This window comes from Pan troglodytes, chromosome 3 (genome assembly GCF_028858775.2).
Source record: "Pan troglodytes isolate AG18354 chromosome 3, NHGRI_mPanTro3-v2.0_pri, whole genome shotgun sequence".
Classification (NCBI taxonomy): Eukaryota; Metazoa; Chordata; class Mammalia; order Primates; family Hominidae; genus Pan; species Pan troglodytes.
This window is the reverse complement of record NC_072401.2, coordinates 36,815,726-36,842,201: the sequence shown is the minus strand read 5'-3', so window position 1 is coordinate 36,842,201 and position 26,476 is coordinate 36,815,726. Positions and strand designations below refer to the sequence as shown.

At 35.9% G+C, this 26,476-nt stretch overlaps 1 long non-coding RNA gene across 1 annotated transcript in view; it reads left to right on the top strand.

Annotated features, from left to right (window-relative positions):
* LOC129143712 (uncharacterized) overlaps positions 1-25,691 on the top strand; it is a 148,323-nt gene extending 122,632 nt beyond the window's left edge. Inside the window, exon 3 of the long non-coding RNA XR_008547481.2 lies at positions 20,888-25,691. This is a non-coding gene — a long non-coding RNA (uncharacterized LOC129143712). The remainder of the gene's footprint in view (positions 1-20,887) is intronic.
* The last annotated feature ends 785 nt before the right edge of the window (positions 25,692-26,476 follow it).

The window sequence follows — 26,476 nt, the reverse complement described above, 5'->3', positions numbered from 1 at the left end:
TATTGGGTATTTTTTAAAACATTTATCATCAAAATGAATAAGATAAACTAGAATTGAATGCAGTTTTATTGACTTTTCATCATCCATCTCCTTTTGTGCTAGAACTTCAATTTCTTAATAGACAAAATGTACTTAAAATTTCTAACTAAACATGACTTTATCACATGCAGTTTACAACAGTTTCTTTCCAGTAAATATTCAGTCATCTCAAAATTTAAACTCCTTATCAAGCTTATTTTTCCTCACTTGAGGGCTGCCTCATCTTATCCTCATTTACAAAATCCTGTGTCTGAATATAGGGAGAAGTATGTATAACTTCATAGCATTGGGTACGGGGCTGACCTGTGTGTGCCATCTTCTTCTACCTCAGGAGACTTGGCATGTCTCTGTGATTTAGCCTCTGTTGTTAACGCACTTTCTGCTGAAGCGTCCATGAGTCATTTACTCATGGTCTGTTCTCTTTGAGAAGGGCAAGACATGGTGCTTTTCCAGGGAACTTGGCCATCTCTCTCTGACTAGGCACCCCATTTTTGCTTTGACTGGTACTTCGGATGCCCCAAGTTACGGCAATGACTCTCTTGCAATCCAAGTTTGGAAAGTGTAATGGCCTTTGCTCCAGGGTCACTTCATATTTCATGGTGGTTATCTCTGACGAGTTTTCCAGCCAGCTCACTAAAGCCCACTAGGGAGGACTCAGTAACTTCTGGATACTCTCATTCCATGAAGTATCTGAGAAGACTGGCACTCAACACCTATGTAGTCACCTCCTTCAGCCATTTCTAACCTACTTTCCTGTGTCTTTTTGGGTTTGGCACCAGGCTGAGCATGTAGCTTAATGGTGGACTTTCCAGGTAAATACCCTCAATGAATGAATAGCAAGTTTGTCACCCTGGAGTTTTTTCTTCAAAAAATGTAAGCCTATGATTCCTTTTATTTGTAACATACCTTAAAGAATTCCAGCCTTTTACTCAAAGAAAGAAACCAGTTAACTAGTGTCTGTTTTTTTCACTACACTATTGATTTCTCCATGGGTATCTGTAAGCAGTAGAGGAAAGGCTGTCAACTTCCTCTTCATGATGGTTGAATGTTTCTCCATGTGGTACTCTCTTCTACTCTATGATGCTTTTGTCCCTTTCGTTGGTCAATAATCCTCATGGTCTTGCTTTATTGCAAAGGGGCTGCTGAAGAAGGAAAAGAACAAAACTGGATTACTGAAACAGAAGATGCACTGGGAGTTACTCCAACACCATTTGCTCATACTTGAGTGTCTTTTATGATTGTTACTTCTTTAGCAAGATAATACCTTCCATATATTTATTTAAAATGTTAAGTAGTGATTAAGCAGTCTAAAGTTACTATTATCATCCTCATTTTATAGATATTAAAAGTGAGGCACAGAGGTGAAATTATGTATCCCAAATTTCTTAACTAGGAAGTGTTATGTCTAATATTCTAACCCAGGCTTATCTGAATTTACAGCCTTAGTTCTCGACTTCGTGCATACTGAATCTTCATGCCTTATTATGTATTCTGTGTCTTCTACACATAACCTAGTCTTCTGGTTAAGAAAATGGGGAAAGGGATGAGGGAAAGTAATTTCAATGCCTTAATCCCCATAATCAACTCATTTCTTCAGCCACATCACCCAGAAATACGCAGGCAAATAATCCCAAGGTGTTTGTTCATGACCTTGACGTGCCTTTTCCCCAGATGATAGTTATATTTACTCCTTCTTTTCAGAATGTAACTCCTTCAACTCTTAAGGAGACTTGTATATATTCCTTCCATAAAGCCTCTGGGTAGGTGTTCAAATTTTTGGCTTATACAAAGATTTGCTTAAAGCCTCCATATTAGAAACAATAACTAATTTGCATGGCTTGTTGCAGAAACAGTATGAAAGTCCTCGCTCATCCTTTTTCCCTTCCTCCCCTAATGCACAAAAACAGGAAACAAAACTGTAAAAAAAGATGGAAAAGATGTAAAGAAAAAAGGAAAACAGCAGAAATGGAACATTAACCAAGTCACCTATTTGAACCCATTTTCCTCAACACTCTGGTTAAGGAGAAGTTGATATTGAAAGTTAATTTCAGGTGTCTACCTATAGATATAATTTAAGGTCTAATGGTAGGTCAATTTAGCAAATTTTTATAAGTAAGTCTGGTCAGGACAAAGTTGGTATGTTATTCTTCAAAATAAGTCTTTTCTCTCCAAGTTTAAATAATATTTCTAACCAACTCTGTTGCATAATTTTTTTCCTAATTAGTACACAGGTTATAATGTCCATTCTCTTAAAATTAAGGTGTGTTAATAAACCAGAAGCCAGTGTTAAATGGGAGCAGAAAAGATCTGAATGATGCAGCATAAAATAGGCATAACATCAGGACTTTCACTGAATGTATTTTAAACACTTCTATGTTTAAAAGCCATATTCTACTGAATGTATTTTAAGCACTTCTATGTTATTCAGCAAAGTAAGAAGTAGGCCGTTAGGTGATGTCACCTTATAGTGACATTTTGAAAAATATGTTCTAGCGAAAGTAGAAAGAAATTTCCTGCTTTCATATTGTGCAATTTGAAATACCCTAAATCAATAACTTGAACCTCTTAACTTGTAACATCATAAGAAAGGACACTTAACTGATTATTTCTCAAAATAACACAAGTGGGGCCACTTTATCCGAAGCACTCAATAGTCCCTTCCTACTTCAGCTAAGGTAGGATTTGATTGCCATGCAGAGGAAAAGCACTGGCTTTAGGGAATGCCACATCGTAATGTATCTTTTCTCTTTCTGGAACCCGTTTACTTTACACTTTTGAACCCATTTCTGTATTGCAAGCCCAGACATAATCAAGTTTCACTTGGCTTTGAGTCTAACCTTGACAATCGTATGTTCATATTGATTTTTGTTAATATGACCTTGACTTGGTCATACTCTGATATTGCCATCTAGAAAAGTGTCTTGTTGTAATTTGGGTTATATTTGCTTACTGGTACCAAGAGAAGATCCAATTTTATATTATCCACTTCCAAGCTCCCAGCATTTAATTTCCATTAATATTCTATATAATCACCTTTTAGGCTATACAGAAGATACAAAGAAAAATGTAGAATCTCTTCCCTCAGAGATAAATCACGTTAATAGTAAAGATTAAAATGTCTGAGTTTGTAGTTTTTGAAGAAACAATGTTTATCTGTTTTAAGCAGGATATCAGATACCCTTCCTAATTTCCTGAGATGCCAAGGTTGGGGGCTGTGAAACCAGAAACTGTGCCACAGATCACACTGAAGTATTGTTTGTGGGGAGATGCTACTGCTACCACAGGGCCAGACACTGTGGCTTGTGGCTAGAGTCCTGAGGGTGATGCGCTGTGGATTCTCCAGCCTGAACCTCTTGCACTGTTTCTCTGGAAACTAAATGGGTTGCCATCAGCTTCACCGAAATGGTTCCCACACAGAGCTTCCATTTGGACCTCATTATCTTCTGATTCAACATTCAGCACAGATGCATCTGATTGGCAGAGCCTAAACTATGTGCCTTCACCTTAGCAGAAAAAAGAGACTGGAAATTTCACGTAGAAATTCCTCTCGGTAGAATTCCTTCCATGGCCACTTCCTACTATGGAAGTCCAGGTATTCCCTAAAATTCTGGAAAAGAGTTTCTGAAGAGGAATGACTAATATTCGCTGGACAACACTAAAGCAAATTAAATGTAATCACGCAGTATATTACAGTATAAAATGAAATGTTGAATTATGTGACTCAAATTATTTATTCTTTGTGGTTTCAAACAACAGCAGCAGCAAGACTCTTAAAAATAGTAATATTACCTTAAAAAAGAAGGAAACCCAGTCACTTTTGAAACATGAATGAACTTGGAGGAGATTGCAATGACTGAAATAAACCAGACACAGAAAGACACATACTGTATGATCTCACTTATATAAGGAATCTGATAATGTTGAACTCAGGGAAGTATAGAGTAGAATGTCAGTTACCAGGGACTGGAGTCAGGGTGGTGGGAGATATTGGTCAAAATTTTAGTTAGATAGGAGGAAGAAGTTCAAGAGATCTACTGTAAAGCGTGGTGACTACCGTTAATAACAACATACTGTAGTCTTCAAAGTTTTTGCTAAGAGAGTAGATTTTAATTCTTCTTACTACCAGAAAATAAGTATGCAAAGTAATGTAAGTTAATTAGCTCAATTTACCCATTCCACAATGTATACATATTTCAAAACAATATGTTGTGCACAATAAATTTATACAATTTTACTTATCAATTAAAAATAAATTAAGAAAGTTAAAATAATAATATTAATTGAAAGATTACCATATTATACACTTCTTTTAGGCACTATCTCATTTAATCTTTGTAATAAGCATATAAATGATACTATTATAATCCTCATTTTAGGCTAACCCCTAAAGAAGCCCACAGTCTCATCACCAAAATCTGTAAATACGGTGTTACCCCCCCATGGCAAAAAGGAACATTGTTAGTGTGATTAAGTTAAGAATCAAAAAATGGGGAGATTTTCCTGAATTATCCAGATGGGTCTAAGGTAATCATAAGGGTCCTTATAAGAGGGAAGGTCAAAGTTTAAAAAAGGAGATGATAATAAAAGTGGAGGTTGGAATAATGAACTTTGAAGGAGGAAGGGGCCAGTAGTAAAGGAAGACAGATGGTCTCCAAAATCTGGAAAAAGCAAGGAAACAAATCATCCCCTAGAGCCTCTGGAAGAAATACAGCCCTGTCCATTCCTTGATTTCTGTATGTGAGATTCATTTTAGATTTCTGACATCTGGAACTGCTAAGACAATAAATTGTATTGTCTTAAGCCCCTAAATTTGTGACTATTTGTTATAGGATCAAAGAAAACTAATACAACTCTATTTTACAGATGAGGAAAACAGAACTTAAAATTTTTATTTCTTTACCTCATTTTTCATAGCTAATGAGTGGCAGGGCCAGGATTTGCAGTCCTGTTTGCCTGATGCCAAAATCTGCTCACCCACTTCTTGCTCCATGCCCTTGACTAAGCTATAGGCATTTGTTTTGGTGAAACAGAGATTCTTGGGGGCAGGAGAAAGGAGAGAGAGTCTCATGCAATTTAGAGGACAGAACATTAAACATTGATCAAGTTTCAATGAACAAAAAGGGATGAAAAGGGTTTTCCAAATGAAGTTATGGAAGTTATAGAAAGAGCTCACTACTACAGCATTTTAAATAGGCAGAAAAACCCCAGAATGCTGCCTAGTAGCTGTAATAACAGAATATACCAAAGTATGAACCTTTTGGGAGGAAGGGGAGCTGCCTTTCCCCTGAGATACTTCTACCTGAAGGTACACCACCTGGAGTAATATTCTTGGCCTCTCTATGCTTCAGAGACAGGAGTAGCTTCCTTGCTTTAGAAGTTGAGAAGTAGCTTATTTTATTAGTAAGTTTGGGAGAGGAAATGTGGATGCGTAGCTCATACTCTTCTTTTTTGGGGACCCTGCCTACCTGAACATAGTGGTGTTGTCAGCATCTCCATGACATAACTTTTTTTTCTTTTTTTGAGACGGGGTCTTGTTCTGTTGCCCAGGCTAGAATGCAGTGGCACCATCTTGGCTCACGGCTCACTGCAACCTCCACCTCCTGGGTTCAAGCGATTCTCCTGCCCCAGCCTCCCCAGTAGCTGGAACGACAGGTGAGTGCCTCCGCTCCTGGCTAATTTTTAGTATTTTAGTAGAAACAGGGTTTCACCATGTTGCCCAGGCTGGTGTCAAACTCCTGAGCTCAGGCAATCCACCCACCTCGGCCTCTCAAAGTGCTAGAATTAAAGTCCTAAGCCACCACGTCCAGCCAACATAACTTTCATAGCATCCAGCTTCCACGTAAGAGGCATCCATTGTTTAATGCTGCCTGAGACTGAGGGGAAAGTTGTCCTTAGACTGACATGTGGTGTTGAATCCACTTCTATCACAGATGTGAAGGAACGTTCTCCAATATAGCCTTTCTCATTGATAAAGGTGATATTTTCCTCCTTTCCCTTTTGATTAAGAAATCCATCTTTAAGTGCTTTTCTCTCTCTCATACTTTACTGTTAGCATTCAATAGAAGCCAAACTGCACCTTCAATAATTTGCTTAGAAGTTTCTTCAATCAGACCAGGTGCGGTGGCTCACGCCTGTAATCCCAGCACTTTGGGAGGCCAAGGCGGGCAGATTACCTGAAGTCAGGAGTTCCAGACCAGCCTGGCCAACATGGTGAAACCTCGTCTCTACTAGCTGGGTGTGGTGGCACACGCCTGTAATCCCAGCTACTTGGGAGGCTAAGGGAGGAGTATTGCTTCAGCCTGGGAGGCGCAGGTTGCAGTGAGCCAAGATCGTGCCACTGCACTCCAGCCTGGCTGACAGAGAAAGACTGTCTCCAAAAAAAAAAAAAAAAAAAGAAGTTTCTTCAGGCAAGTATTCTGTCTCTCACAAGTTATTCTTTTCATAAAACATTACAACATAAACACAGTTCAGCCAAGTTCTTTGACAATTCATAACAAGAATGACCTTTCCTTAAGTTTTCAATATGTTCCTCATTTCCATCTGAAACCTCTTGAGAATGGCTTTCATTAGTTGAAAGAGTGAATATGTTCTAGATATAATTATTGGACCTTGTTCCACCTAATTCTAATGCCCATGCTTCATGTTATTCTGTTTATTAAAAAATTGTCTTCAAATGTTTCCTTCTGTGTAAACGTTTTCCTCATACCACCCCCGCCCCCTCCCCAACCGCCTCAGGGGGCTATGTAGTGATGTAGGGTACTGTCCAGGGGAAAGGAAAAACAATAATTATACATTCTGAATTGTAATTTAATATATTAAGCCTCATTACATAAAAAAATGTATTCCTCAGAAAGTTACTTGGTATCATCTGGCACAACATAGATAACAGCTGTTCATAAAACCCTGTTTAGTGAGCTTATTAGTACTTAAACAACTCACAGTTTCATGGTTTATTAACTGTAGAATTTCCTTAGAAAGAGGAACAATTCCTCCAACTGCTATAGAAATACAATTAATATACTACAAATAGGATCAATCTGAAAAGTATTTAATTTATATTAAGCTGTTACTAAATATATTTTGAGCAAACACATACCTGAAATCTTTTAGTGTACTAGATATTTAGTGTATATCAGGTATTACAAACTTTAAAAGGGAAGACTTTGACCTTTTAGTAGAATTATGTTGCACTGCTACACTGTGGTCTTTCTTACTGTAATAGCAGTAACAATAAAATGAAATTAGAAACATTAACTCATGTTTGCTCCGTGTAATTATTTAAAATGTTTTTTAATCTTCTCTACTTTTTCTAACATGTTCTGAAATTGAGAAGATAAGCATTTATTATCCACAATGTTCAGAATGTCTAATTCCTCAAGTCACCAAAAAAAAAATTCAGATCTCTTGAAATTTCTTTTTTTATTATTATTATACTTTAAGTATTGGGATACATGTGCAGAATGTGCAGGTTTATGTGTATACATGTGCCATGGTGGCTTGCTGCACCCAACAACCCATCATCTACATTAGGTATTTCTCCTAATGCTATCCCTCCCCTGGCCCCCCACCCCCCGACAGGCCCTGGAGTGTGATGTTCCCTTCCCTGTGTCCATGCGTACTCATTGTTCAACTCCCACTCATGAGTGAGAACATGTGGTGTTTGGTTTTCTGTTCCTGTGTTAGTCTGCTGAGAATGATGGTTTCCAGCTCCGTCCATGTCCCTGCAAAGGACATGAACTCATCCTTTTTTATGGCTGCATAGTATTCTATGGTGTGTATATGTCACATTTTCTTTATCCAGTCTATCATTGATGGGCATTTGGGTTGGCTCCAAGTCTTTGCTATTGTGAATAGTGCTGCAATAAACATACATGTGCATGTGTCTTTATAGTAGAATGATTTATAATCCTTTGGGTGTATACTCAGTAATGGGATTGCTGGGTCAAATGGTATTTCTGGTTCTAGATCATTAACATATTGGTGATCAGGCCATCAATAAAGTCATTAGAATGGCTGAGACTACCTAAGAATACAGTATTAAGAAGGTAGAGAAGATGGCCAGAGAGAGAAACACGAATGATACCAACACTTCAAAGGTGATGGGCTTCCGGAAGAGAATAGATTACTTGATTAAACAGTGAAAAGAAAATATGGTAACCATTGGAGAGTTTTAAGGAGATCAAGCTAAACTTCAAGAAGATAAAATAAATTAATGACTAAAAAGTAACCACTGTATTTATCCATTAGATCATTGGAGACCTTAACAAGAATAAATTATTATAAATAGAGGGCTGTTGTATAATCCTGACTCCACCAGGTTGACTGGTAGATGGGTGATGAGAGTGGTTTTACTCAGTACAGATTACTATTCTGAAAAGTGGAGATAATAAAGAAAGTAAAGATAGAGTCAAAAGATGGTGGCAGAAAAGTTAAGCAAATTGAGAGGAACATGTAAGTAGAGAGAAAGTGAAGACAGATGAATGAAGGCATAACTGATTAGCAATGTTCTAGGTGGAGACAGGAGAAAATGAGATCACGGTCGTGACTGGAGGAAAAAACCCATCTCTGGGACTGGATAAAATAGAATAAAGATGATGTATTTGTTTGCTAGGGCTGCCATACCGAAGTATAATTAACTGAATGGCTTAAACAATAGAAATTTCTATTTTCATTCTGGATGCTAGAAGTCCATAAGGTTTGGGCAGTGTTGCTCTCTTCTGTGGCCTTTCTCCTTGACTTATAGATGGCCATCTTGTCCTAGTGTCTTCTCATAGTCTTACCTCTACACATGCTGTGTCCACATTTCCTCTTCTTATAAGGATATTTTTCATATTAGGTCATTAGTCATATTCCTAGTAACCTCATTCTAATTTACTTATTTAAAGATCTTATCTCCAGATGTGGTCACATTCAGAGATAATGGGAGTTATGACTTTAGTATACAAATTTTGGGGAGATGCAACTCAGTCCATAAAGATGGGTAGATACTTCTAATAATTAAATAAAAGTCATATTGAATATCTAACCAAATGTTTAACACATATTTTTAAAGCATGCTTATAAAATGCAGGTTGCACAATTGGAATCATAGGAGCAGAAAGACTATGGAAAGTAGGTCTTACAGCTAAAGAATATTCAAAACGAAGTTTCTGCATTCAGAGGACACAAGAGATTAAACCCTGAACATCTCTGCTTTTCTGCTTTCAACCATATTTCAAATCTGCTTTCTGGCAATAAACACTGATTGTTATTGGAGGTCACGCTGAATTCAGGGTACGTAGTATAGAGTCATTGACAAATTGCTTCTGTGCTGTAAGGTGAAAATGATGAAATATTCTGCTATATCTCAAGCATTGTTTCTTCCAGTTACATCATCTTTGAAAACATCAAAAAGCATAAACAGTTGCTAAGAAGAATATATCCAATCCTCTATATGTCTATAGGGATTGTCAAATTTAATGATTTATTTATCTTTCACTCTTCATCAGATTTACTGAGCTTCACTCTATAAGAAAAATATACAGATTTAACGGAATGCTTATTAAGAACAGAGTAAATGCAGACTCAGTCAAAAAATGGCATTTTATCAACTGTCAGAAAATATGAGGAATCTTTCAAATTATCTGCCTTCATTAAAATCAATTTTTAAATTAAATTATATAAACATATGGTATAAGGTTATTCCTTTAGGAAATGTCATTTTATTTCCTCTATGTATAAACCTTTGCATACAATTTCAATGCTCCTTATGCATCTTCTGTATAACAAACTGAGGCAGGACCTCCAAGCTGCATGACTCGAGTCCCTGTGGAACACAGCAGATCCTCAAATAACACTGTTTTGTTGAGTGTTGCTTCCTTATAACATTGATGATAAACCTAAATAAATCGATTAGCATTGAGGCCACTGTCTGTGTGGTGTGCACATTCTTCCCATGTCTGAAGGATTTTCTCTGAGTACTCTAGTTTCCTCCTACATCTCAAAGCTATACACGTTACAATAATTAGTGTGTCTCAGTGGTCCCTGTCTGAGTGAATATGGGTGTGTGTGAGTGCACCCTGTGATAAGACGGCATCTTGTCCAGGGTAAGTTCCCACTTTGTACCCTGAGCTATAGAGAGAGACTCCAGCCACCTGCACCTCTAAACTGGAGTAAGTGGGTGCAATAATTACCTTGCTTGTTTTTATTAATCTGTCTTAAATGTCTATATAGCACATGCTTACTTTAATGTTTAATATTAGAAGTGTTTTGCTCTTCATTTAGAAGTTGGTGATGTTTTTGTGACCAGAAATATGCTGTAGGAACTTAACTCTTGTTTACATCAATTAGTCTATGTTAAAATTTGCTTCATTGCACCTCGTTTTGATTAAAGTTACAGTTTCCAAGAACTTATCAAGACAGTAAGTGAGGATTTACTGTACTCTGGCTGCTGGATAACCCTGGCTGGCATCTGCTTTCTGCCAGAATTGCTGGAAAGCAGAAGGAACCAATCAAATGTAGTCATTTCAATTGGCTCTGCATTAACACAATATTGGATGCAAATTGCCACCACTTGCTCATGACCATTTTCATGGGCTGGGTCTTAGGAATTTCTTCTTCTATTATTTTAATACAAAAATCTACAGATAGTTTCCTTCAAGGAGCATGGACGGTGTTCGCTTCACTATTTTCAAATTCATATTAGGCAAAGCTGTTGGACTCTGCAGCTATAGTGACCTCAGCCAGGAAGCTCCAACCACAGCACTTACTAAATATATATTTTTCATTCCTAGGGGTACTCAGGAGCAGTGAAAGGGAAGTGATCTTCATTTTAAGTGGCTTCATGGAAGTGTTCATACTTAACAAATGCTTGATTGATGTTTTCTATTGTGCCTATTCAGCTGCAAATCCACTCTTTGTTCCAGATATTGGGAAGGTTACTGAATTCATGGATAATACAGATATGATAGACAGGGGTAGAGACAACTGAATAACTTCTGCTCCAAAGGTAGTGCGTTTACCTGCTACATTGGGCATAGGTATATGATATGATTTCTTTCAGGAGGCATCCTTAGTATCTAGTCTAATGTGTAATACATATTTAGTTTTTTGTATTGTACATAGTCAAATTAATTTACAATTTGTGCATTTTCTATTTTTAGATGTTTCAGTAACTTGTGCCTCATAATATGAATGAATCTCATCTTGAAACAGTTTTTCAGCACTAGATCTGTGACTTCATAGTTTGTCATAATTATTTCCACAAGATTTTTGGATTTTAATACAAAGACATGCACATGGTCACCCTTTATCACAGGATCACTGACACCGATGGGGTTATCTGCCATCTACTTCGGCTTCATGGCATGGTGTGACTTTGTTTTGGCAACATCTGACAATGCTATGGACTATACTGACTCTCTGATTTGTAATTTAAGCTCAGAGTAATTGATAAGCACCCTTCTTAAGAGTCCAGACTTCTTGAAGTTCTAGGTTGTCTTTTTCATCATCACTCTGAATAATGAACAGTAACTGGTGTTGGTTTTACTCCATACTGAAGACTACTGGGTCCTGCTTATTTCTCATTAGTATTCACAAAAATAATTGCCTATTAGCTGGAGTATTACTTCCACTCTCAGCCACCACCTCTCCATCTTCTTGTACTTGTCTTCCATCTCATTCAACGTGTCAGGTGCAAACTGCTGCTGTCCTGGTTGCAGGTCTTGCTGAAAGTCATTGTCCTCATTTGAGTTATCTTTGTGATGGCGATTGTTGTCTTGGGATGTTGGCATTGTTATTCTGGGCATTATTATCATTGTTACTGTTGGAGATCTATTTGCTAACAAGGGCCAAGGAAACCCAAATTCCTATGCCTGCACTGACGAAACAATATAGTCCAGTCAAATAAACTCCAACTGGGCAACAATTCAATAAACTGGCCGAAGGAATCAGGCTTCAGTATATGGCACTGAACTAGGCTGATATTAACCAATCAATTCCATCTCGAGTGGTCTGAGATCCAATAGTATGGTTTATATAGATAAGACAGTTATAAATTACAGATATTTGATATAGGAAAAACTTCATTGATTACCTTTATTCCTATAATGATGATGATACCAGGATATTCTACCACATCAGTCAAACCATACTTTACCAGATCTGCATCAGCCATTCTGCTCTGCAGCTCACTCATCTACATATCCCAGATGGTGGGTTTCACACTTGTAGAACTTCAACTCTGACATCTTAATGAAAAAAAAAAGACATAACTGTAGGTTCAGGAATGCTGGATTCAAACTTTATGTAAGCTACAGGGCAGTGAGGGTGAAGAACTAAGATCTTTTTTTAAGAGCATTTTTGCAAACTCCCCAAACAATACTGCACAAATTTCTAAAATCATGTGATCTCTAACTGCCTCCAATTACATATCAGATGAGACCTACAATGAAAGGAACTGGAACCATTTCTAGGTGTTCCTAGTTTCAGGAAGAGGCTAAATATGTTACTAAAAAGATGTATTTTCAGGAATTTAAGGGTCCTTTACATTTCCTCATGATGAAAGATCTTAAGCTGATGCACAGAAAGCTTTTAAACAGTAGTGGTTTAGTAACTTTTAACTACTCCAAATAGAGGTGTCTGAGGGTTGAACTATAAAGAATTTCAGGAACATTTACCCCTACTAAACATGAAGTTTTTATTCTGGATCTCATAGAAATTTTCAGTTTATTTTCAGGAGGAGTCAGAAATGATTCATCATTCATTACAAGAATTTCCCTAAAATATAACCCACAGCAGCAGTAGGTTATGCTGTAGGTAACCTACAGAACATGTGCCATATTTGTCCAAATGGACTCTGCCAACTACAAATGAGAGGTTTCCACATCTAGTAACTTTGGATATGCTTGCAAAGCTTCTAGGACTCCTAGAATGCTAAATGTCTCATGGTCTTGTACTCTCCATCTCTCAAGGTATCTAGGGTGAAGGCCATGTAGTTGTTTGATGTCTGACATCTTATTAAAGTGTTGGAAAACTGGAAATCTGTAAAGCCACTTGGGATGTATTTTCACCACCACTCTGCACAGGACTCACAACCTTCACAACTCTCAGATACAAGGACATTGCTTCCTTTAGCTTTCTGAAAACATTCCATACACATGATATCCTACAGAAGGAGGTAATTAAAAATAAGGCAATGCACATCAGGTGAAAGTTGATTTACATAGTCCCTTAGTTCATCTGATATTATTTCCAGGGGGATTTCATTATTCATGAAACACCTTTTAACACTCTTCTTTCATGGCCCTATTGCTGCCTTGTCTGTAGTATCAAAGAGCACATCTTCTCTCTTGGTTACTTGAGTTCAAAACACTTACACTGGCCTTCACAGTCTGTTACTGTGGTTGAGAGGGAGGGAGAAATGTGACAGACACTTCTGGTAGTACTCACCACCTTGGCTCCAGGGATTGGAAAATCTAATACAATTAGAAGGCACATAATTTTTAAGGACTAGCAATAAGTAATTTTGACAAAGAATAAATCTATGCAGACAACTGTGGAGGGCAGTATTTTAGAAAAAAGATTGGATTGGTTAAAGGAGTAAATTTTCAAAATACTTCCCTTTTTCTTACCTATATTTACAAGAATGTTTCAAACAAAATGTTTCATTGCTATCATAAAACATGTCTCTTCAAATATTGTGTGTAAATTTGGTTCTAAAATTCATTTTAAGTCATTTAAGCCACTAACAATCTGTGCTAAGATGTTCTTAAAAGAAATTGGGCATATTTTCAATATTTGGGGGAGAAAATTAATAGCAAATTTTTAAATAACCAACACAAAATTCCAGGTTCTCATGATAACAGTTATATTAGACTCTATTTTTTCTTCTTAAATAAGCTTTATATACATTTTACATGCATTAGAACATTTACTCCATGAACATAGATTTCATCTGTCTAGTTTATTGCTAATTCTCATTGCTAGACCAGTTTCTGGCATTCAGTAGTCACTTAATACATATTAGTTACACAAATGTTCGCCAAGGGAATAGAGTTGCTGGATAATGACTTAGAGTCATTTTTTAAAAGTGATGACTTGGAATTATTATGAATGCCACTATAGTATTTAGCCAGAAAGCAGTCTTGCTTAAAGTGTTTGGGATGTAGGAGAATTTCGTCCTACATTCAATGGTGCCAACTTGCGATATTTTATCTTTTATATTTGAGATTTTGTCTGTCTGTTTAGTTTTATCCCTTTGTATAGAATCTTAGATACCAATTCTTGATGTTCTCAGCAAACATTTCTGGCAATGTCAGTAATGATCTTTGCTGTCCTAAAATCTCTTTTAGAAGCCGTAAAAGCAGACACTGAGCCTTTCTTTTCTACCCTAATCTCCAGTGCCAAGCCCAGCACCTGGATTGTGGTAGACAATTCATAAATATAGTTGAACTAAGTAATAAGAAGTGTATCTTTGGAGGACAAAGACTACCAGAATCAGTCATCCTTCCTTTCATTTAGAGAAATCCTCTAATATTCCCTTTGTTTTATTTTGTATCCTTTTCAAAAGTTTTTTTTTTTTTAATTTGTCAATACTATGCATTTGAGAGAATGGGGGGATGGATTTTTTCCTTGTATTTCTTCAAACAAATGAAGCTGTTCTAAAAATTTTCAAATGTGATTAGAATGAAAGGACATTAGGTTTATAATGATATTTCTATTTAGAATTGGCACAGATGAAATCACACATAATCCTTGTTTTGAGTAAACGTATTTATAAGAAGAATAACTAGACATGCAGCCACTGAGAAGAAAATGTCTTCTTAACCCACAATAGAGTTTATTTCTTTATAAGTACTTCAACTTGACACGATTATCCTACTTGACAAAAATGAAAATGTCTGCAAGAAATATACAAAATAACTCATAAAAATAATTTATGAATAATTTTAGTTAATTATAAATAGCCACTTATTTCCTGGAAAAAAATCTAAATTTCCATGCAAAAATGTAATTCCAAATTCAAACTTTACAATTTAAAAATCAAGTTTGATATTTTACAAAATAATTACTAATTATTAAGATTTAATCAAATTGCCCTTATAATGAGTGAAGAAATCTATGATCTGGTCCCTTATTTGTTTCTTTCCTACATTTCACAAATGTCACTTGGCCTGGTTTTCTGCAACACAAGTATTTTCCTATATTCATTAATATGACTGTTAGAACATATTTCTAACTTGGACAATTTCAAAAGTATTTTGAAGTATTCCAAATGGAACTAATTGGTAGCTCATGAGGTAAAAGTACTGCCATATGACTATATCTTGTACACCAAACTATAAAGAGTAATTACTGAATCAGTTAAATAGCACATATAATCTGTGTGCATTGTTTCTTTTAATTGCAAAGGACAGCAATTTCACTGAGCTAACTAACACACAATCCCCAAAACTGAGAATTTATTTGAATCATGCTGGGGGAATACCATTAAAGCCAAGTAAAAAATTAAACTGTGATGGTATTGTAATAGGAGCTCCCAAGACCTCAACAGCAGAACTTCTGAAACTTCCAACTGGACCTTTATTGACGTAAGTTAGCTCCCAATTCGTAGCATTGCCTTTTCCCCTTCCTCTAAGTTGAAATTTGTGAGCACATCCATATGCACATGAACATTCAAAAGAAAGAGGGAAAGACAGACAGAGAGACAGAAAGAGATGGAGATTTGAATGGTCCACATTATTGAGATGTCCACATCTCAGTCAGTCAACTCTTGTCTTGGGGTGGGGTCACAGAGTGAAACATGTGGCCTGGTAATTACAGCTAATGTTTGTTGACCATGTACTGGGCACTAAATACTGTTCTCAACACTCTCTATGTTCTAACTCATTTAAGCCTTTCAATGACTCTAGGGTCTCTTTACTATTAACCCATTTTACATATATACAAGCATATACAACAATAAGTGTCTTAAAATGTCCTTTCTTGCCTAGGAAAATGAGAAGTATTCAAAATCTTAGATTTATGTAACATCTTATGTTCATCTGTGATGATCTTAGACATTTCTAATAATCATTCAGGTCAGATTATACTGCATGAGTATCTTTGTTTTACGCATGAAGCCACTGAGTCAAAACAATTGTGTGATCAACAATGGCCACAAAATTAATGCGTAATAGAATAGAGACTAGGGGACTCAGGACCCCTTAGGAGAGGTCTGGAAAACACTCAAAGCATGTGGCCTGGGCCTTTCTTTTCACAGACTAGTAAATTTACTTTTATTTTGACAAGATCTTCTATAGTTTATTAATAAAATTAGGAAGAACACATTAAATATATGAAAGAATAAGCATTTGACACATTAACAATTAAGCATAATACTTTTATTTCTTGAGTTTCCTGATACAGATCTATGTACATTCAATCAGAAGGCTTCTATCTGGAAAAAAAAATTATATTTTTGGACAAAAATTTGAGGAAATAAATATATCATAATAGTACCCTAGGTCTGATATACTCATTTCTCCCAGCCAATCCCAGCCCAAATGTTAGTTTCTACTTAGACCAGACCATATTTACTAGGTCAATATGTAAATATTAATAGCAAAAGCTTCAAAGTGAAACCTAAACCTTACTGTGGGCATTGGAAAACATAGTATAACTCTAGGCCCTGATGAATGACTGACCATACAGTAAGGAAGAAAAATAAGGTTGAAAGAAGGTGGAGAGAAATACATAGTACTACAGAATGTATGTCTCAGAGATTAGAACTCTGATAAGCCTCTTAACTGAGCCTGAGACCTGAAGGAGACCCACCCGTAGCAAGAACATGGAGAAACTCCTTTCACTAAATGTGATTCACTGAAAGTTCAATTGTGAGTCATAAGAAGCATTACTTTTATGTCTTTGTGACAAAAGCTAAATTTAAGAGAGATTGACTATAGAATATATTTCCATTTCTTTGTGTCTTATTCAATTTCTTTCATCAATGTTATAGTTTTCAGTGTAGAGATCTTTTACCTGCTTGATTAAATTTATTTCTAAGTGTTTTTTGTAGCTATTGTAAATGAGGCTGTCTTATTTTTCAGATAGTTTTCTATTCATGTATAGAAATGCTATAGATTTTTGTATGTTTATTTTGTATCTTAAAACTTTACTGAATTTGATTATTAGTTCCAAGAGTTTTTTTAGTAAAATATTTAGGGTTTTCTATATACATGATCATGTCATCTGCAAATAGGGCAATTTTGCTCATAGATTGGAAGAATTCATATTGTTAAAATGTCTAAAGTGATCTGCAGATTTGGTGTAAGCAATATCAAAATAACAATGATATTCTTCCACAGAAATAGAAAAGTACAATCCTAAAATTTGTATGGAACCACAAAAGACTTCAAATAGCCAAAGCAATCTTGAGCAAAAAGACCAAAGCTTGATGCATTACACTTCCTGACTTCAAAACATACTACAAAGCAATAATAAACAGAATAGCATGGTAGTCGCAATAAAAATAGACAAATAGACCAAAGGAAGAGAATAGAGAACACAGAAATAAATCCATGACCTTATAGCTAACTGATTTTTGACAAAGTTGCCAAGCATGCACAATGGAGAAAGGACAATCTCTTCTATAAATCGTGTTGGGAAAGCTGGATATCCACATGCAGAAGAATCAGAAGAATAAAGCTAGATTTTTATCTCTCACCATATTAAAAAAATCAACTCGACCAGGCACCATGGCTCATGCCTGTAATCCTAGCACTTTGGGAGGCTGAAGGGGGCAGATCACCTGAGGTCAGGTGTTTGAGACCAGCCTGGTCAACATGGTGAAACCCTGTCTCTACTGAAAATACAAAAATTAGCCAGGCATATTGTTGCATGCCTGTAATCCCAGCTACCCAGGAGGCTAAGGCAGGAGAATCGCTGGAACCTGGGAGGTGGAGGCTGCAGGGAGCCAAGATCACGCCACTGCACTCCAACCTGGGCGACGGAGCAAGATTCCATCTCAAAAAAAAAAAAAAAAAAAGTCAACTCAAAATGAATTAAAGACGTAAATGTAACACCTGAAATGATACAAGTATTAGAATAAAACATAGAGGAAACACTTTATCATATTGGTCTGGGCAAGGAATTTTTGGATGAGATAAAAGCACAAGCAATGAAAGCAAATATAGAGAAATAGAATTATATCAAACCAAAAAGCTTTTGCACAGCAAAGGAAATAACCAATAGAGTAAAAAGACAACTTACAAAATGGTAAAAAAATTATAAACTATGTATCTGACAAAGGGTTAATATTCATCATTAATAAGAAACTCAACAGGAAAAAAAATATAATAATAATCCAATTTAAAAATGGATAAAAGACCTGAATAGACATTTCTCAATAGGAGACTTACAAATGGCCATAAGGTATATGAAGAAATGTCCAGCTTTATTTATTTATTTATTTATTTATTTGAGACGGAGTCTTGCTCTGTCGCCAGGCTGGAGTGCAGTGGCGCCATCTCAGCTCACTGCAACTTCCGCCTCCCAGGTTCAAGCGATTCTCCTGCCTCAGCGTCCTGAGTAACTGGGACTACAGGCGCACATCCCCACACCCAGTTAATTTTTGTATTTTTAGTAGAGACGGGGTTTCACCGTGTTGGCCAGGATGGTCTCCATTTCTTGACCTCGTGATCCACCCTCCTCGGCCTCCCAAAGTGCTGGGATTACAGGCGTGAGCCACTGTGCCTGACCTAAGAAATGTTCAGCAGTATTAATCAGTAGTAAAATACAAATCAAAACTTTAGAGAAAAAATCACCCCACACCTGTTAGAATGGCTATTATCGAAAACATATAAAATAACAAATGTTGGCAAGAATGTGGAGAAAGAGGGACTTACACACAGGTGGGAACATAAATTAGTCCAGCCATTATGGGAAACAGTATGCAGATTCCACAAAATATATAAATAGAACTACCATATATTCTAGCAATCCCACAACTGGGTTCATATCCAAAGGAAATGCAATCAGTATGCTGAAAAGATATCTACACTCTCATGTTTATTGCCACACTCTTCACAATAGACAAGAAATGGAATCAAGTATCCATCAATAGATGAATGAATAAAGAAAATGTGGTATATTCATACAATGGAATACTATTCATCCATAGAAAACAATAAAATCCGGTCATCTGTGGCAACATGGGTGAACCTGAAGGACATTAGGTTAGGTGAAATAAGCCAGGCACCAAAAGACAAAACTGGATGATCTCATTCATATGTGGTATCTAAAAGTTGATCTCATAGTAGTAGGGAGTGGAATAGTAGCTACTGGGACCTGGGGAGAGGAGGAGAGATGAGAGGATAGGGATTGGTCAGTGGGTACAGCATTACAGATAGGAAAAATAAGTTTGGTGTTCTATTGCAGAGTAGGTTGACTAGGGTTAACAATATTATATTGTGTATTTCAAAATAGCTAGAAGAGAGAATTTTGAATATTCTCACCACAAAGAAATAAATCTATGAGGCGAAAGATATGCTAAATACTCTGATTTGATTTTACATATTGTATACATGTAACAAAATATCATACTGTACTCCACAAGTATGTATAATTATTGTATGTCCACTATAATAATTTTTTAAATTAAAACAATAAAAAGCTTAAGTAGAGGATATTCTCTTTATTTATACTAGACACAGCCTATCTTTGGGGAAACTTAGGTCTAGGAGAACATACACCTGATGGGTTGAAGAGGGATTTTTATTAGTAGCAGCTGGCTCTATCACTGGGTAGTTATGGTAACAGCAGGAAACTAAGATCCTTACCAAGAAAACAAAGTGAGAAGAAAAACGTAGATGCCCAGCATGCATTGAGACCCTGCCATATGGGCATTCCCAGTATCATCACGGGGCTAAAGTCCTGGTTTGGCAGATGAGGTCACAAGTCCTTTAAACATCAATTTACATATGGCCATTTTCACTTTGCAGGATTTTCTCTTTCAACCACTCCGGAAATTTTACATTCAATATCCAGTGATATGTCTTATTTATATCATTTATAACAAGCATTATTTTGTTACCTACATAATAATGATAAACATTCAGGAATTTTATTGCATTAAGGGCCTGGTATGCAATATATATGATTGGGGACATTTATGGCAAAATCTACCCCAATGTGGTCTCTAAATTACATTTCAAAGAGCAAATCTCCACCCAATCTCCATCCTTACTTTTCATGTATCATATGGTTTTAAAATGTTGTGATTAAATCTAGAAAAATGAAACATTATTTCTGCAATGGAAATGTTGACAATGATCTTTCTTATTGAAATCTCTGCAATTTCAGATTAACTCTACAGTTAATAACATCTTTGGGTAGAAGAAAAGATTCTTAGAGAAGTGCTCTTCCGAAGGTTACATGTATTATTTTTTAATACATCTCAGCTTTTCTGAATTCTCCTGGCAATCACTGTAATATAAAATATGGATTTCACAAACAGAAACAGAAGCTCAAACTCATTTTTTCTTTTTATATTAGTTCTGCCAAGTCCCTGATGCTTGCCATAGGAAAGAATCTATATGTTTTTCTTGTAAAAGCTATCAGTTCAGTCCATTCCCTCAGAAGCCTTTGTTACTCCATAGACACATTTTCTCATAGGATAAAAGATGAAACTAATGTTTCATCACAATATTATAACATAATTTTAAATCATTGTAAATAGGTTGGTGGTGCTGGGGAATGGAAGAATAAAAGGTTAAACGTTAAAGAATTTTGTACCTTAACCTCTTGTTTCTTGAAAATTGAATGCATCTTTTTTTGCCTCATTAAGGTTTCATCCATTCAACCATTTATTCACTTATTCTTACTTTCCTAGAAGCATTGATTGAACATCTTCTACATATTATCACCACCCTAGACACTACAACAACAAAGAAGGTAAGTACTTAACTACAAAGAGCTCAATACAATCATTTCTAATAAAGAACTATGAAAAAATTGCTGCCACAACCTGGAAGAGCCATAAACCAGGCTTTGTGGATGGATTCAGATTTTCCTATATGGAAACAAAAGAGCTACAAAAGCTTCTCTTTCCTGTGCGCAACTACCGTCTTTATTCAATGAAGACACTTAATTGTCTAATACTGCAGGCTCTCAAAGTGAATATAAAGAAGTCATTAACAATAGAGATTAGAATAAACTAAAAACAAAAATAATAAATTCAGAAATATTTCTTTAATCCTTGCATAAAAGTCATATTTGATATTATAATCATGAAATAAATCAAATCATATTTCCCCACAACCCACATTATGTTCCTTCAGTTAAATAGATACTTAGTAGATGTGGTCATTAACAGCCATTACTTTAAAAACATACTGCATTTGCATTTAACAGATGTTTAGTGAGTGCCAAGTGTTGAAGGTATTATTTTGGAAATTAACATTTATGATGGGAGATTCATAAACTGTTGTTTCAGCTAGAAAGTGAATCTCTTCTAGATAATTGATAAAGCATAGAAAACATATGTGTGATTTTTGTACCCAAAGATCAAATTGGGTTTTCTTCTATTTTCTATTTCCTGTGCCTACATAATATTTCTCCCTAAACTTCACGATGTTGAAATAGGATATTTAAGCCTCTAGGTGTTCATAGACTCCTGAACTAATGGGACTTAACTTGGCCAACTGGACTTTTATTTTTTCAAGTTAATATTATTCACCATAATGTACTCAGTAAAATAGAGGTACAAATCTACCCAAAGATAATAAAAGTAACTGTTCTTTTGTACAATTTTGCATTAACAGATATGGTGATTAAAAAACAAATGGGTGATTATAAACACATAAACCCACATTAAGAGACTATGAATAAGGCTGATATATTTGACACTGTGCTTATGTTGTAATATCTTTAAAATTGTCTTTAGGGGCACTGGAGCCAGAGCACATCCTTATAAGTTAGGTTGCTGATATTTTTCCCTAAGAGATTTGATGTTCCTGCTGTCATTCATCCTAGACAACTAAGACCTTGAGCTGGCAAGCTTTTTTAAAAGCTGGAGAGTAAACTTGCTCTATGGGTCTTGGTGGAAGCGGGAGATAGAGAAGAGAAAGGAAACCTTCCAGACTCTAAGTGGTTTTAGATGTTAAGGGGTGGGAGGGATACTGTGATCTTCCCTAAGTGACATAGAACTGATATAAACCAAAGAACTGGTCTAGTAAGAGATCCCAAGACAGATCTGGAATTGGCAGTAGTTTTTGCTTAACTTATTATTCTCCCATATCATTTTACCTACCTTCTGTTTCCTTAAAGTCAATACTAGTTTCAATTTGTGGAAAGCTGGAAATGCGATGATTCCCATGCCCTGAGTTTCTGCTCCAGACACCAGGTGGGGGCATGGCAATTGTGACTGGAGAGAGTGGAGGGGTCATCTTATCCGCCACATCAGAAGCTGAGGTTAGGATATTGTGGCAAGAGATGAAAAGTGAAGTGATGTGAGGAAACTTCATCCTGAATTCAACTAAAGCCCTGGAATACTTGTTCAAATAACCAGCTGACAACTTGGGGTTAAGCTGTCTTGAATTTAACCTGTTTAGCTCAGCCAATACAATTATGAAATAAAAAGTTAACAGTCTACTATTTTGTAGTCCCTGGATAAAGAGGCCTAAATGGTATCCTGTAAAGTTATGCAGAGTACTATCTGCATAGATCTAGTCAATGACCTTGGCTAGTAGCATCATTTGGTTTCCAGCTTTATGTGCATCAATTCTTCTTTATATGCAGTAGTTAATTTAATGCACCATATATCTTATCTCAAACTCCTTGGGAAACATTTGAATTTAGTTATTTTCCATTCTACTATTGAGAATCTGTCTTCACAAGTCACATAGCACTGTTACAAACAAAAATCACTTGGCATACACAATCCAAATTAAGTATACATTTTGCCTGTGTTGCTATTTCATGGTAAATTTTATTTTCCATTTTCTTATTTTCATTTTCTGTCTTTTATTACCTTATGATGACACTGAAATGCCTAAAGAAGTAGATAAATATCTTGTTCTAACTTTGCTGATTAAAAAGAAAACAGTTAAGCCTTGTACATTTCACAGTAATGAAGAAAGACTCACAAACATCTTATCAGGTCTGAAAATTTGTCACCAGATGTATGTGGAAACTGTCTTGGTGAACCTGCCTTCATGCAAATTTGAAACATCTTATTAAACTTAAAAATAAACATTGTCTCTTTTTCTTATTTATTAATAATGTAGTTTTGTTTTATGATTCAAATTTTCTTTAGAAAGTGGCTTTATAATTGCACAGGAGACAAGAATTAATTCTACTGGGGCTTTATATCAAAATGCTTCATTTCTAAGTGGATGATGTTTTTTGTGTATGCATCTTGTGCCTATTTTTTGTTAATGGTATAATCTATCTTTTCCTCAATTTGATAGAGGAAGCTGGCAATTAAGAATCTAATTTTGTACTTTCTTTTGCCAAAGCTTCCTTCCATTTTAACTCATGAATTTTTTTTTCTTTTTTTTTGAGACGGAGTCTCTGTCACCCAGGCTGGAGTGCAGTGGCATGATCTCAGCTCACTGCAACCTCCACCCTCTGAGTCAATTCTCCTGCCTCAGCCTCCCAAGTAGCTGGGATTACAGGTGCCTGCCACTGCGCTGGGCTAATTTTTTGTATTTTTTAGTAGAGATGGGGTTTCACCATCTTGGCTAGGCTGGTCTTGAACTCCTGACCCCTTGATCCACCCACCTCAGCCTCCCAAAGTGCTGGGATTACAGGCATGAGCCACCGCGCCTGGCCGAAATTTTTAACTTAACACACCCGAACCTACATCCCCATCCCAAACATTTTTGTTTCTCTGGGTTTTCTTAGCCTTAGCCTGTTTAAATGAGTAACCGTGCATGTTCATTATACAAAACTTGTACCCCTTCTGGTAGATGTCCAAATGGAAGCTGGATATTCCTATCTTTTGCTTGTCAGGGTACCTTCCAGATGACTGCTCGTTTCATATTCTCTTCCTTTAACACTTGTGGTTTTTTTTTTTTTCCTAATTTAAAATTATTTTGACCTTTTGGTAGTCTAATTTGCTTACTCTAAAAAAATAAACTTGGGCTTTGAACTGCTTTTAATTGTACCTTTTGATTTTTCCATTAATGTTTTTTAATCCTCCCCAACTCCAAATGCTTAACAAAATTGTAATAACCTAGATATTGTTAACCATCAAAGCCCTATTTAATTATTCATTTGACCTCCATTTCCCTCTGCCTTTGCCATTCACCCATTCTAAAGTACATTTTAGACACTTCAGAATTTAGAGTCCACTCATTTCAACCCGTTTATATTCTTCCTACACAGTCTACATACATCTAGAAACTAATGACATAACCTTACAAATGAGAAAACTGCATAATGAAAGCTAAAATGTCCTGTCACATCCTCTGGTAACTTACTCACCTAGATAGCTATAAATAACATTGTTAAAATGACCTATGGCATTTCCTTCTATTGGGAGCACTAGAGGCTTTCCGTGTATGCAACTGAAAAATAATTGTGTTCTTTATAATTCTACATTCCAGATTGTTCTGGCTGCTAATATTAGAAAGAAAATAAAACTTCTTGGTAATACATTTCTCAAAAACATGAATTCAGAATATAACATGGGTTAGCAATTAGCAATTTGGCCATCTACTTTCTTTAATATTAAAATAACAGAACCCCTCATTTTGCACGAGTAAAATATTTTTGTACACCACCTCCAGTATTAAGGTTTCATCTTTACTTAGAGCGCAGTTAACTCACTGTACATGTGCAATTAAATGCATCATTCTCATTTTCTAAAGTTTCAAAATCATTATGATAAAGTTGTAACATAAGTAGTAAATGAAGTAGAAAAAGAAAGATCTACTACAGGTCAATCTCTCAGTCAATAAAATTGATACAATTTACGTTTAAATCTTGCCTTTTACCCTAGACTCTTATTACATGTAAAGGAAAAATATTCTAAAATATCAGATGAAGGCCTTTTGATATTTCTATGATGACAGTCTCATAATTATCACCCCCACTGGCACCCAATCAGTACTACCAAAGGCGAGTGTTGCTTCAGGGAAACGTGGCTCCTGCCCAGACTGAAGTCATCATTGCTTATTTTGGTGCCTGAACGCTGACCTCATAGAGTCTCTAGCAAAACAATACTTTTGAAAGTCATACTTTCTTAAGAAAGAAGTCTTCTAAACTCTAAAAGTTCCTCTTTAATATTAGTCAAACATAGTTTACTTTAATCATACAATCTCACCATAGGTAGTGTGATGACAAGGACAGTCTTGATTTCAGCCAAAATTTTGTTCATTCATTCATCCAGTTTACCATTTGCCCTTCTTTTTACTTTCAATACTATTCCATTTTCAAGACTAATTTATCTATTTACTTTAACTATACGGATGGATAAGGAAGATAATGTAAATGAAGATTCTATGAAACGTGAATTCATGATTGAAAGCTCTTCTATTGTTGAAAAGAAGAGTAAAAATTGGCAGAACAAAAGGTCAGACATGGGTATCCCTGGTGTCAACCTCACCTGGTGGTCAACCTGATGGGAGAGAATGGTAGACATAGCCAAATAGGTTTAATATAAAAAACTAATGCATGTGTGTTTTGAGGTGAAAAAAAAAAAGAAAAAAAAACTTCCAGGCTTGCTCCTTGCTTTATTTCCCATATCCTGGGAAAGTTGCTAAACGTTTGGAAAACTTATTTACTCAGCATGATGCCACAGTCCCCCTGGTATCCATCCTGCGTTAGCTTCACAGTGGCTGAGAGAGTGTCCCAGATTCCCTACAACCTACATATGATGTAATGCATTCTCATATGCCTAATGATACATTTAGAAATGACATAATAAACCAATGGGCTGAGTAAGTACAGTGTCAAAACAAGGAAGTCTCTGAAGCTAATTGAGGGATGACCAACTTTGGCAGTAGAGACCAAAGTCATTCAACCACACAAGAGACTTAAATATGGTTCCAGGATTCTTCCTGCCACCATGAAAATACCCAATGCTATCTTGAAAACAACAAAAGGGGAGACTTAAAAGAGAGACAGCACTAGTAAGAAATTTAGTTTTTGATTAGACTAACATCCCAGCATTTGGTCGCAGATTTTTTCTTATACTCTTCATTTTATCATATCAGTATCTTACATCTACACATAAACACACACACAAACACACATCCATCTTAACAGAGGCTTATTTGGTTTTAAAATACAAACAAATAATGTTCATGGTATAAAAAAATTTTAGAAAATATCTAGTCCAGCTTGCATTTTTTTACTATACATGGACAATTGAAGATGATCTAGAAGTTAAATGAATTGCTAAAGGTCACATAATTAGTAAACAAATAAACAACCAAAATCCTAAGAGTTTACCACAGCTATGTAATAACTAGGT